Here is a 15,321-nt window from a genome sequence, read left to right on the forward strand (position 1 = left end):
GGGCTGGCGAGGCCGGATGTCCGGGGCCTGTAGTGTCCTGGCGGCTGAGCGGCTGTGGTGGGTGAAGCTCCAGGGGCCGGACGTTCGGGGTTGTGGCCGGATGTCCGGGGCCTGGGAGGTGTCCTTGACTCATTCCGTTGGTTTTCTTCATCCGTGAACTTGGGGGCTTGTACATCTTCACGTGCATCTTTGGGAGGATCCTTTTGATACCTAATCATGCACAACGTCTCGGACTTAGGTAGTAGCCATGTCTCATGCATAGAAAGTGGAAGTTCAGAGAGGAGTGAGTTCACCTTATCTTTGATAGCCTTGGCTCGGGCTCTTGTCATTGGTCCACGTGGTGTCATTGGAGGTGTAGGTGTGTCCATAGGGATGATCGTGGGATGCTTCGCATCATCTCCCCTCCCTTGGGGAAGATCCGTCCTCGGATCGAAATCGTCATCACCATGGTAGGGCGAGAGATCTTTGACGTTGAAGATGTCGCTCCCGGAGTACTTGTCGTGTGGAATGTCGATCTTGTAGGCGTTGTTGTTGTAGCGTTCGAGCACCTTGAAGGGTCCATCCGCTCATGGTCGAAGTTTGGACTTGCGTTCATTGGGGAAGCGTGTTGGGTTTCGTAGTAATTTCAAAAAAATTCCTACGCACACGCAAGATCATGTGATGCATAGTAACGAGAGGGGAGAGTGCTGTCTACGTACCCACGCAGACCGACTGCGGAAGCGTTGACGCAGCGTAGAGGAAGTAGTCGTACGTCTTCACGATCCAACCGATCAAGTATCGAAACTACGGCACCTCCGAGTTCGAGCACACGTTCAGCTCGATGACGATCCCCGGACTCCGATCCAGCAAAGTGTCGGGGAAGAGTTCCGTCAGCACGACGGCGTGGTGACGATCTTGATGCACTACAGCAGCAGGGCTTCGCCTAAACTCCACTACAGTATTATCGAGGAATATGGTGGCTGGGGGCACCGCACACGGCTAAGGAATAGATCACGTGGATCAACTCGTGTGTTCTAGGGTGCCTCTACCTCAGTATATAAAGGACCAAAGGGGGGAGGCTGGCCGGCCACAAGGGGCGCGCCAGGAGAGTCCTACTCCCTCCGGGAGTAGGATTCCCCCCCCCCCCAATCCTAGTTGGAATAGGATTCGCGGAGGGGGAAAAGAGAGAGGGGGGCCGGCCACCTCTCCTTGTCCTAATAGGACTAGGGGAGGGAGGGTGGCGTGCAGCCCATCTAGGGCAGCCCCTTCTCTTTTCCACTAAGGCCCACTAAGGCCCATATAGCTCCCCGGGGGGTTCCGGTAACCTCCCGGTACTCCGGTAAAATCCCGATTTCACCCGGAACACTTCCGATATCCAAACATAGGCTTCCAATATATCAATCTTTATGTCTCGACCATTTCGAGACTCCTCGTCATGTCCGTGATCACATCCGGGACTCCGAACAATCTTCGGTACATCAAAATGCATAAACTCATAATATAACTATCATCGTAACCTTAAGCGTGCGGACCCTACGGGTTCGAGAACAATGTAGACATGACCGAGACACGTCTCCGGTCAATAACCAATAGCGGGACCTGGATGCCCATATTGGCTCCTACATATTCTACGAAGATCTTTATCGGTCAGACCGCATAACAACATACATTGTTCCCTTTGTCATCGATATGTTACTTGCCCGAGATTCGATCGTCGGTATTCCAATACCTAGTTCAATCTCGTTGCCGGCAAGTCTCTTTACTCGTCCTGTAATACATCATCCCGCAACTAACTCATTTAGTTGCAATGCTTGCAAGGCTTAAGTGATGTGCATTACCGAGAGGGCCCAGAGATACCTCTCCGACAATCGGAGTGACAAAACCTAATCTCGAAATACGCCAACCCAACATGTACCTTTGGAGACACCTGTAGTACTCCTTTATAATCACCCAGTTACGTTGTGACATTTGGTAGTACCCAAAGTGTTCCTCCGGTAAATGGGAGTTGCATAATCTCATAGTTATAGGAACATGTATAAGTCATGAAGAAAGCAATAGCAACATACTAAACGATCGGGTGCTTAGCTAATGGAATGGGTCATGTCAATCAGATCATTCATCTAATGATGTGATCCCGTTAATCAAATAACAACTCTTTGTTCATGGTTAGGAAACATAACCATCTTTGATTAACGAGCTAGTCAAGTAGAGGCATACTAGTGACACTTTGTTTGTCTATGTATTCACACATGTATTATGTTTCCGGTTAATACAATTCTAGCATGAATAATAAACATTTATCATGATATAAGGAAATAAATAATAACTTTATTATTGCCTCTAGGGCATATTTCCTTCAGTCTCCCACTTGCACTAGAGTCAATAATCTAGTTCACATCGCCATGTGATTCAACACTAATAATTCACATCACCATGTGATTGACACCCATAGTTCACATTGTCATGTGACCTATACTCAAAGGGTTTACTAGAGTCAGTAATCTAGTTCACATCGTTTATGTGATTAACACCCAAAGAGTACTAAGGTGTGATCATGTTTTGCTTGTGAGATAATTTTTAGTCAACGGGTCTGTCACATACAGATCCGTAAGTATTTTGCGAATTTCTATGTCAACAATGCTCTGCACGGAGCTACTCTAGCTTATTGCTCCCACTTTCAATATGTATCTAGATCGAGACTTAGAGTCATCCAGATCTGTGTCAAAACTTGCATCGACGTAACTTTTTACGATGAACCTTTTTGTCACCTCCATAATTGAGAAATATTTCCTTATTCCACTAAGGATAATTTTGACCGTTGTCAAGTGATCTACTCTTAGATCACTATTGTACTCCCTTGCTTAACACAGTGTAGGGTATACAATAGATCTGGTACACAGCATGACATACTTTATAGAACCTATGGCCAAGGCATAGGGAATGACTTTCATTCTCTTTCTATCTTCTGCCGTGGTCGGGCTTTGAGTCTTACTCAACTTCACACCTTGTAATACAGGCAAGAACTCCTTCTTTGACTGCTCCATTTTGAACTACTTCAAAATCTTGTCAAGGTATGTACTCATTGAAAAAACTTATCAAGCATCTTGATCTATCTCTATAGATCTTGAAGCTCAATATGTAAGCAGCTTTACCGAAGTCTTTCTTTGAAAAACTCCTTTCAAACACTCCTTTATGCTTTACAGAATAATTCTACATTATTTCCGATCAACAATATGTCATTCACATATACTTATCAGAAATGTCGTAGTGCTCCCACTCACTTTCTTGCAAATACAGGCTTCACCGCAAGTTTGTATAAAACTATATGCTTTGATCAACTCATCAAAGCGTATATTCCAACTCTGAGATGCTTGCACCAGTTCACAAATGGATCGCTGGAGCTTGCACATTTTGTTAGTACCTTTCGGATTGACAAAACCTTCTAGTTGCATCGTATACAACTCTTCTTCAATAAATCTATTAAGGAATTCAGTTTTGTTTATCCATTTGCTAGATTTCATAAAACGCGGCAATTGCTAACATGATTCGGACAGACTTAAGCATAGATACGAGTGAGAATCTCTCATCATAGTCAACACCTTGAACTTTGTCGAAAACCTTTTGTGACAATTCTAGCTTTGTAGATAGTAACACTACTATCAGCGTCCGTCTTCCTCTTGAAGATCCATTTATTCTCAATTGCTTGCCGATCATCGCGCAAGTCAACCAAAGTCCATACTTTGTTTTCATACATGGATCCCATCTCAGATTTCATGGCCTCAAGCCATTTTGCGGAATCTGGGCTCACCATCGCTTCTTCATAGTTCGTAGGTTCGTCATGGTCAAGTAGCATGACCTCCAGAACATGATTACCGTAACACTCTGGTGTGGATCTCACTCTGGTTTACCTATGAGATTCGGTAGTAACTTGATCTGAAGTTGCATGATCATCATCATTAGCTTCCTCACTAATTGGTGTAGTAGTCACAAGAATAGATTTTTGTGATGAACTACTTTCCAATAAGGGAGAAGGTACAATTACCTTATCAAGTTTTCTACTTTCCTCCCACTCACTTCTTTCGAGAGAAACTCCTTCTCCAGAAAGTTTCTGAATTTAGCAACAAAAGTATTGCCTTCGGATCTGTGATAGAAGGTGTATCCAATAGTTTCCTTTGTATATCCTATGAAGACACATTTATCCGATTTGGGTTCGAGCTTATCAGGTTGAAGCTTTTTCACATAAGCATAGCAGCCCCAAACTTTTAGAAACGACAACTTTGGTTTCTTGCCAAACCACAGTTCATAAAGCGTCGTCTCAACGGATTTTGATGGTGCCCTATTTAACGTGAATGCAGCTGTCTCTAATGCATAACCCCAAAACGATAGTGGTAGATCGGTAAGAGACATCATAGATCGCACCATATCTAATAAAGTACGGTTATGATGTTCGGACATACCATTACATTGTGTTGTTCCAGGTGGCGTGAGTAGTGAAACTATTTCACATTGTTTTTTAACTGAAAGCCAAACTCGTAACTCAAATACTCTTCTCTACGATCAGATCGTAGAAACTTTATTTTCTTGTTACGATGATTTTTCACTTCACTCTGAAATTCTTTGAACTTTTCAAATGTTCCAGATTTATGTTTCATCAAGTAGATATACACATATCTGCTCAAATCATCTGTGAAGTTCAGAAGATAACGATACTTGCCATGAGCCTTAACACTCATCGGACCGCATACATCAGTATGTATTATTTCCAATAAGTCAGTTGCTCGCTCCGGAGAACGGAGTCTTAGTCATCTTGCCCATGAGGCATGGTTCGCAATCATCAAGTGATTCATAATCAAGTGATTCCAAAATCCCATCAGCATGGAGTTTCTTCATGCGCTTTACACCAATATGACCTAAACGGCAGTGCCACAAATAAGTTGCACTATCATTATTAACTTTGTATCTTTTGGTTTCAATATTATGATTATGTGTATCACTACGATCGAGATCCAACGAACTATTTTCATTGGGTGTGTAACCATATAAGGTTTTATTCATGTAAACAGAAGAACAATTTATTCTCTTACTTAAATGAATAACCGTATTACAATAAACATGATCAAATCATATTCATGCTGAACGCAAACACCAAATAACACTTATTTAGGTTCAACACTAATCCCGAAATTATAGGGAGTGTGCGATGATGATCATATCAATCTTGGAACCACTTCCAACACACATCGTCACTTCACCCTTAACTAGTCTCTGTTTATTCTGCAACTCCCGTTTCGAGTTACTAATCTTAGCAACTGAACTAGTATCAAATACTGAGGGGTTGCTATAAACACTAGTAAAGTACACATCAATAACATGTATATCAAATATACTTATGTTTACTTTGCCATCCTTCTTATCTGCCAATCACTTGGGGTAGTTCCGCTTCCAGTGACCAGTCCCTTTGCAGTAGAAACACTTAGTCTCAGGCTTAGGACCAGACTTGGGCTTCTTCACTTGAGCAACAACTTGCTTGCTGTTCTTCTTGAAGTTCCCCTTCTTCCCTCTGCCCTTTTCTTGAAACTAGTGGTCTTGTTAACCATCAACACTTGATGTTTTTCTTGATTTCTACCTTCGTTAATTTCCGCATTACAAAGAGCTTGGGAATCATTTCCGTTATCCCTTGCATATCATAGTTCATCACGAAGTTCTACTAACTTGGTGATGGTGACTAGAGAATTCTGTCAATCACTATCTTATCTGGAAGATTAACTCCCACTTGATTCAAGCGATTGTTGTACTCAGACAATCTGAGCACATGCTCACTAGTTGAGCGATTCTCCTCCATCTTTTAGCTATAGAACTTGTTGGAGACTTTATATCTCTCAACTCGGGTATTTGCTTGAAATATTAACTTCAACTCCTGGAACATCTCATATGCTCCATGACGTTCAAAACGTCTTTGAAGTCCCGATTCTAAGCCATTAAGCATGGTGCACTAAACTATCAAGTAGTCATCATATTGAGCTAGCCAAACGTTCATAACGTCTGCATCTGCTCCTGCAATAGGTCCGTCACCTAGCGGTGCATCAAGGACATAATTCTTCTGTGCAGCAATGAGGATAAACCTCAGATCACGGATCCAATCCGCATCATTGCTACTAACATCTTTCAACACAATTTTCTCTAGGAACATATCAAAATAAACATATGAAAGCAACAACGCGAGCTATTGATCTACAACATAATTTCCAAAATACTACCAGGACTAAGTTCATGATAAATTTAAGTTCAATTTAATCATATTACTTAAGAACTCCCACTTAGATAGACATCTCTCTAATCCTCTAAGTGATTACGTGATCCAAATCAACTAAACCATGTCCGATCATCACGTGATATGGAGTAGTTTCATTGGTGAACATCTTTATGTTGATCATATCTACTATATGATTCACGCTCGACCTTTCGGTCTCCGTGTTCCGAGGCCATATTTGTATATGCTTGGCTCGTCAATATAACCTGAGTATTCCGCGTGTGCAACTGTTTTGCACCCGTTGTATTTGAACGTAGAACCTATCACACCCGATCATCACGTGGTGTCTCAGCACGAAGAACTTTCGCAACGGTGCATACTCAGGGAGAACACTTCTTGATAATTTAGTGAGAGATCATCTTATAATGCTACCGTCAATCAAAGCAAGATAAGATGCATAAAAGGATAAACATCACATGCAATCAATATAAGTGATATGATATGGCCATCATCATCTTGTGCTTGTGATCTCCATCTCCGAAGCACCGTCGTGATCACCATCGTCACCGGCGTGACACCTTGATCTCCATCATAGCATCGTTGTCGTCTCGCCAATCTTATGCTTCCACGACTATCGCTACCGCTTAGTGATAAAGTAAAGCACTACATCGCGATTGCATTGCATACAATAAAGCGACAACCATATGGATCCTGCCAGTTGCCGATAACTCGGTTACAAAACATGATCATCTCATACAATAAAATTCAGCATCATGCCTTGACCATATCACATCACAACATGCCCTGCAAAAACAAGTTAGACGTCCTCTACTTTGTTGTTGCAAGTTTTACGTGGCTGCTACGGGCTTAAGCAAGAACCAATCTCACCTACGCATCAAAACCACAACGATAGTTTGTCAAATAGACTCCGTTTTAACCTTCGCAAGGACCGGGCGTAGCCATACTCGGTTCAACTAAAGTTGGAGAGACAGTCGCCCGCAAGCCACCTATGTGCAAAGCACGTCGGGGGAACCGGTCTCGCGTAAGCGTACGCGTAATGTTGGTCCGGGTCGTCTCGTCCAACAATGCCGCCGAACCAAAGTATGACATGCTGGTACGCAGTATGACTTATATCGCCCACAACTCACTTGTGCTCTACTCGTGCATATAACATCAACATAAATAACCTAGGCTCGGATGCCACTGTTGGGTTTCGTAGTAATTTCAAAAAAATTCCTACGCACACGCAAGATCATGTGATGCATAGCAACGAGAGGGGAGAGTGCTGTCTACGTACTCACGCAGACCGACTGCGGAAGCGTTGACGCAACGTAGAGGAAGTAGTCGTACGTCTTCACGATCCAACCGATCAAGTACCGAAACTACGACACCTCCGAGTTCGAGCACACGTTCAGCTCGATGACGATCCCCGGACTCCGATCCAGCAAAGTGTCGGGGAAGAGTTCCGTCAACACGACGGCGTGGTGACGATCTTGATGCACTACAGCAGCAGGGTTTCGCCTAAACTCCGCTACAGTATTATCGAGGAATATGGTGGCTGGGGGCACAGCACACGGCTAAGGAATAGATCACGTGGATCAACTCGTGTGTTCTAGGGTGCCTCTACCTTAGTATATAAAGGACCAAAGGGGGGAGGCTGGCCGGCCACAAGGGGCGCGCCAGGAGAGTCCTACTCCCTCCGGGAGTAGGACCCCCCCCCCCCAATCCTAGTTGGAATAGGATTCGCGGAGGCGAAAAAGAGAGAGGGGGGCCGGCCACCTCTCCTTGTCCTAATAGGACTAGGGGAGGGAGGGTGGCGCGCAGCCCATCTAGGGCAGCCCCTTCTCTTTTCCACTAAGGCCCACTAAGGCCCATATAGCTCCCCGGGGGGTTCCGGTAACCTCCCGGTACTCCGGTAAAATCCCGATTTCACCCGGAACACTTCCGATATCCAAACATAGGCTTCCAATATATCAATCTTTATGTCTCAACCATTTCGAGACTCCTCGTCATGTCCGTGATCACATCCGGGACTCCGAACAACCTTCGGTACATCAAAATGCATAAACTCATAATATAACTATCATCGTAACCTTAAGCGTGCGGACCCTACAGGTTCGAGAACAATGTAGACATGACCGAGACACGTCTCCGGTCAATAACCAATAGTGGGACCTGGATGCCCATATTGGCTCCTACATATTCTACGAAGATCTTTATCGGTCAGACCGCATAACAACATACGTTGTTCCCTTTGTCATCGGTATGTTACTTGCCCGAGATTCGATCGTCGGTATTCCAATACCTAGTTCAATCTCGTTGCCGGCAAGTCTCTTTACTCGTTCTGTAATACATCATCCCGCAACTAACTCATTTAGTTGCAATGCTTGCAAGGCTTAAGTGATGTGCATTACCGAGAGGGCCCAGAGATACCTCTCCACAATCGGAGTGACAAAACCTAATCTCGAAATACGCCAACCCAACATGTACCTTTGGAGACACCTGTAGTACTCCTTTATAATCACCCAGTTACGTTGTGACGTTTGGTAGTACCCAAAGTGTTCCTCCGGTAAACGGGAGTTGCATAATCTCATAGTTATAGGAACATGTATAAGTCATGAAGAAAGCAATAGCAACATACTAAACGATCGGGTGCTTAGCTAATGGAATGGGTCATGTCAATCAGATCATTCATCTAATGATGTGATCCCGTTAATCAAATAACAACTCTTTGTTCATGGTTAGGAAACATAACCATCTTTGATTAACGAGCTAGTCAAGTAGAGGCATACTAGTGACACTCTGTTTGTCTATGTATTCACACATGTATTATGTTTCCGGTTAATACAATTCTAGCATGAATAATAAACATTTATCATGATATAAGGAAATAAATAATAACTTTATTATTGCCTCTAGGGCATATTTCCTTCAAAGCGGTCCTTTCGAAGGTGTAGCCAGACAAGATCTCCAATGTTGAATACCATGGGGTGCTTGTTGATGTTGCGCTTGGTCGCAAGTCGTTGTAGTTGGCGCTCGATAGTTTTCCTTGTATCTTCATGCACCTTCTTGAGATGGTTCACACGTGCACTTGCATCCATATTGATTCGCTCTTGTAGTGGTATAGGAAGGATGTCCAATGGGGACAAAGGGTTGAATCCGTAGACGACCTCGAGGGGGGACTTGCCAGTTGATGAGTGTCTTGCGCGGTTGTAGGCGTACTCGGCGATCGGTAGGCATGGTTGCAAGATTTCCCTACAAAATAGATGTGCAATATGTGAAGTATCGTCTATCTTTTGGCAAGATATGAAATGAGCCGTGTTGGAGAATCGGTTCACAACAAGAAACATGGAATCCTTTCCATTCCTATTTCTAGGCAACCCAAGCACAAAATCCCTGATAAAATCCTCCCATGGTTGATATGGAATAGGAAGTGGCATGTAAAGGTCATGAGATTGAGCTTTGCACTTAGCTTGGCGACATGTAGAGTATTGGTTGGTGAAGCGGTTGACGTCGCGAAGCATCGTGGGCCAAAAATAGGGCTTGGAGAGCGTAGCAAGTGTCTTCTCGTGTCCAAAGTGGATGAGTAGTTGAACTTGCCATTGGATCTCCTTAGGTTCCTAGGGGTTGACGCGATAGGGAACCTTGTTAGGAAGGGGCGCTCCGGGGATGATGCCGATTCAGTGCTTAATGCCTCGTAGAGGAGGTAGACCCGGAGGTAGCTCGTCGGGGAAGACGACTTGGAATTCCTACAAAAGAGAAGATAACACTAAAGGTAGAGTGTGAGAGGTGTTAGCTTTTGGTGCCTCGTCGTTGCACGAAAGGTCATAGTGCATGTAACACCCGCGATGCGGCTATATCTCCCACGTGTCGGAGCACGACTTAGAGGCATAACCGCATTGTAGGCATGTCGCAAGAGGGGTGATCTTTACACATCCCATGTACTGAAATAAGAAAGAGGTACAGAGTTGGCTTGCAATCGCCACTTCACACAATACAATGAATATAGCATTACATCATCCATATACAATCAAGGTCCGACTACGAAAGCAAAATAAAGACAACCCCTAATGCTTAGATCCCCGATCGCCCCGACTGGGCTCCACTACTGATCAACTGGAAAATGGAACAACATAACGAACATGATCTTCATCGAGCTCCTCCTTGAGCTCGGTTGCGTCACCTGCATGGTATCAACGGCACCTGCAAGCTGGTTTTGGAAGTAATCTGTGAGTCACGGGGACTCAGCAATCTCACACCCGCGAGATCAAGACTATTTAAGATTATGGGTAGGAAAAGGTAGTGAGGTGGAGCTGCAGCAAGCACTAGCATATATGGTGTCTAACTTACGCAAAAGAGAGCGAGAAGAGAAGCAAAGCACGGTCGTGAACTAGAAGTGATCAAGAAGTGATCCTGAAACTACTTACCTTCAAGCATAACTCCAACATCGTGTTCACTTCCCAGACCCCGCCGAGAAGAGACCATCACGGCTACACACGCGGTTGATGCATTTTAGTTAAGTTAAATTTCAAGTTCTCTACAATCGGACATTAACAAATTCCCATCTGCCCATAAACGCAGGCACGGCTTTCGAAAGTTCAAATCCCTGCAGGGGTGTCCCAACTTAGCCCATCACAAGCTCTCACGGTCAACGAAGGATATTCCTTCTCCCAGGAAGACCCGATCAGACTCGGAATCCCGGTTACAAGACATCTCGACAATGGTAAAACAAGTCCAGCAAGACCGCCCGATGCGCCGACATCCTGATAGGAGCTGCACATATCTCGTTCTCAGGGCAACACCGTATGAACACTCGTACAGCTAAAACCAGCCCTCAAGTTTCCCCGAGGTGGCGCCGCAAGTGGCTCTGTTTCGGACCAACACTTAGACAAGCACTGGCCCGGGGGGGTTAAAATAAAGATGACCCTTGGGTTGGCCGACCCAAGGGAAAAAGGGCTAGGTGGCAAATGGTAAAACCAAGGTTGCGCCTTGCTGGAGGAGTTTTATTCAAGGCGAACTGTCAAAGGGTTCCCATTATAACCCAACCGCGTAAGAAACGCAAAATCAAGGAACATAACACCGGTATGACGGAAACTAGGGCGGCAAGAGTGGAACAAAACACCAGGCATAAGGCCGAGCCTTCCACCCTTTACCAAGTATATAGGTGCATTAATTAGAATAAGAGATATTGTGATATCCCAACAAATATCCATGTTCCAACAAGGAACAAACTCCATCTTCACTTGCAACTAGCAACGCTGTAAGAGGGGCTGAGCAAAGCGGTAACATAGCCAAACAACGGTTTGCTAGGGCAAGGTGGGTTAGAGGTTTGACATGGCAATATGGGAGGCATGATATAGCATGTGGTAGGTATCGCAGCATGGGCATAGCAATAGAGCGAGCAACTAGCAAGCAAAGATAGAAGTGATTTCGAGGGTATGGTCATCTTGCCTGAGATCCCGCAAGGAAGAAGAACGATTCCATGAAGAAGACAAACGGACGAAGTCGAACGAATCCTCACACCCGCAACGTTATCGAACCAACCCAAAGAAGCACACCGGAAAGAAGCAGAACAACATAGTAAACAACCACCACATAAACATGGCATGATGCACAACCAAGTATGATGCATGTCCGGTTTAATGATACATGGCATGGCAAAGTGCACAAACAAAACTACAAATTAAGTGGAGCTCGATATGCAACGGGTTGCATATTGATAGAACACCACATCAATTATTTTAGTTCGATCCCGTTTGTGAACTCAACAATATTAAATGTTGTTTAGCATGGCAAGAGGTGAAGCATAATAAAACTATACAATCTAAACAATTTAAATGGGGCCGGATATAACAAACAACAAACCCGGTAAATCCCCCCATGCATTAGTAATTTAATGCAAACAACAATTTTAAACATTCTTCGTGTTATTATCATGATGCGGATGACATGTTCAAGTTTATGCAAGTTTTATGAAAATGTTGACAAGAGCATATTATGAAGCATTGCCATCGTGGCGGAAACGAAAGGGGTGCCACGGCAATGATAACGGTTCCGGTAGCTCATGGAAATACCGGTGCAAAAGGAAAAATGACGGGAGCATGCAAAAGATGGTGGGGTGATCCCGGATTCCGGGTGTCCCCCAAGTTGGCGGCAAGGAAACGAGTGACAATTTGGACACGGTGCAAACACGAGCATCTCAAACATCGCAAGCATTCGTTCACGGACGTCGTCTCGGGGTTATACCTTCGAAGTGTGCAAATGGGACGGTTCTCGTTCGGTGCCAAGTAGAGGAAGTAGACGTTCTCGGGACATTCGTAGTGGAAGTAGGGGTACATGACGACGGTAGAGGTACTCGTGATCTTGGCGGCGGTATTCGTTCACGTTCTTAGTTGCACAATTTTTCATAGATGTTCGGGATCACGACGAGGGACTTGACGTCCACGGAGGCTTCGAGGGTCGACGGTAGTTGTTCTCGTATCATCGTGGCAGTAGTCGTACTCGGTGATAGTGGTACTTGGCGTTTCGTTCGGTAGAGCAGGGGAGGCACACTGGGGAACCACATCGAGGAGAAGGGAGCAGAGGTGTGCGTCGGGGAAGGCAAGCGGGAGGTCAGCGGGTGCCAGCGGCAGCGGTGGCTTGCCAGCCAACGGGGCGCCATGGTCGCCTGAAGAGGCCACGACAGGGGGTCGGGCAAGGCCTGGGCGGCGCTAGCGAGAACTGGACGAGAGGAGAAAGGAAGATGGGGACGAGAGGGGTGGAGAAAAAAGGAGATCGAGGGAGAGAAGGGATGGGAATCGAGCTACGTGCGCTGCCTGGCTCGGAGCGTGCGTGAGAGACGGCGCTGGAGGGAGGCGAGGGAGATGCCAGGGGATCGGGCAGAGGAGTGGGATGGGATCAAGATGGGATCGAGGCGAAGGGTTTCTGGCGGCGCGAGGGGAAGGAATCGAGGGAGAGGGAGATGTGGGATCGAGGCCTAGGGTTACGAGGGCGTGCGGGCTGGCCTTAGAAGACGCGGATGGGCTGCTGAGGCCCAACTGGACTGCGGGGAAGCAGGCCGCCTGGCCGCTGGGCTCTTCTTTCTTAACCTCTCTCAATTTCCTTTAACAGAAAGCAAAGAGAGGAGAAAAATGGAAAAGGAGGGGTTAGAGAAAACATTTGGGCATGCGGTTAAATTTCCCGGACTCATAAAAATGAGTTCGTTCCGAGAAAATGCATTTGGCACCTCTAGGAAGGATTGCATTCAAACACATTTGAATGTGATTCAAATAAGTTTGAATTAACAAAACATTTTTGGAGAGTCCAAAAATGTTCAGAATTTTTGTGGAGATCGGGAAAGCGATGAAAGAAAAATATGGGCAAAGTTGGAGACCAAGAATTAAGATAACAAAGGCATTGGGATATTTTGCAAGTGTGTTTGCGGTAAATCCAAATAATTGGAATATTTACTATAGCTCTCTAAATATTGAGATGATATGTTTTAAAGAGAATCACCATGTGACTTCCCTCGGTTTAAATGGATCAAAGATCCATGCCATTTATTTAGTTGAGTTGCAAAAGATTTATGAGATGATGGTATGATGACATGATGCAATGCAAAAATAAAAGGGCAGGCACAAATGAAACAGACGACGAAACCCGGAATATATGGAAGTCTTCTCGAGCATCGGTCTCGGGGCGTTACAGTGCATGACACTAGATGGGTTGTCACACACTTCTCTCATCTCACGCGTGATAGCAAATAGAACTAAGTTCTTCTTGTCGCTCATCGTGGAGTCGCTCACTTTGGGCTTGTGGCGCTCACTTTGTTTTTGGTGGCTCGCTCTCTCACTATTTTCTCCATGATGGGTGACTTGCTTGTCGGTGATCACTTGGCTTGGAGACATAGGTCAAAGTACATACTCCTTTCCTTTCATCTTGAAGATGTAGTGGTTCGTCCGGCCGTTGTGGATGACACCTCTATCAAAGTGCCATGGGCGTCCAAGAAGAAGGTGGCAAACGGTCATTGGAACGACATCACACTCCAAAGTGTCTTCGTAGGTGCCGATTTTGAAGGAGACTTGTACTCGATGCTCAACTTGGATAGTGTCAGGGTCGCTAAGCCATTGAACTTTGTATGGATGAGGATGCTTCGTCTTTGCCAAATGGAGCTTAGAGCATAGTTCCTCACTTGCTAAGTTATGGCAACTCCCTCCATCGATGATTACCTTGACGGACCTTCCATTGATGCAGGCCTTGGTATGGAACATGTGGCATCTTTGTTCTTCTTCTTGTTGATGTTGAAGAGTCAAGACCTTGGAGACAACGAGAGCGGGACTTGAATCTCCGTCACAAAAGACTTGATTCTCTTCTTCTTCGGTCACGCGCCGGTGCATTGCCACTTGCTCAAGGGCTTTCATCTCCTCATCACTCATGGAGTCGTATGTACCATCGTCGTTGAGGATCATGGTTCGCTTGTTGGTACACTCGAATGACTTGTGGCCTTGGTCGCCGCATGTGAAGCATTTGAAGGAACTCGTCTTGACGGTCTCATCGGTTGGGGTAGATGATGATGAAGCTCTCGGCTTGAAGTTGCTTGTAGTAGGATGATGACTTGGGGTAGTCTAAGATGTTGGAGTCGTTGAAGCTGGATTGTTGAAGAAGCCGTAGGACTTGGATGAGAACTTGGCATACTTGTAATCGTCTTGCAGTTGACGTTCCACTTTTGTAGCTTGATGCACGAGCTCAATGAGGCTCGAGTATGGTTGGAAGTCGGCGATCTTCTTGATATGATGGTCGAGTACATTCAAGAAACGTGCCATTGTTTGCTCATCATCTTCCGTGACGTTGGCTCTTATCATGGCAATGTCCATCTCCTTGTAGTACTCTTCAACGCTCTTGGTTCCTTGCTTGAGTAGTTGGAGTTTCTTGAAGAGGTCGCGGTTGTAGTAGGTAGGCACGAAGCATGCTCTCATGACATCCTTCATTTGCACCCAAGTAGTGATGGGTGGTTCACCTCTTGCCTCTCGGCGCTCGATAACTTGTTCCCACCAAATGAGGACATAGTCTTGGAACTCAAGAGATGCCATCGCGATCTTCTTATCTTCTTCATA

The sequence above is a fragment of the Triticum dicoccoides genome, chromosome 6A (genome assembly GCF_002162155.2).
Source record: "Triticum dicoccoides isolate Atlit2015 ecotype Zavitan chromosome 6A, WEW_v2.0, whole genome shotgun sequence".
Taxonomy (NCBI): Eukaryota; Viridiplantae; Streptophyta; class Magnoliopsida; order Poales; family Poaceae; genus Triticum; species Triticum dicoccoides.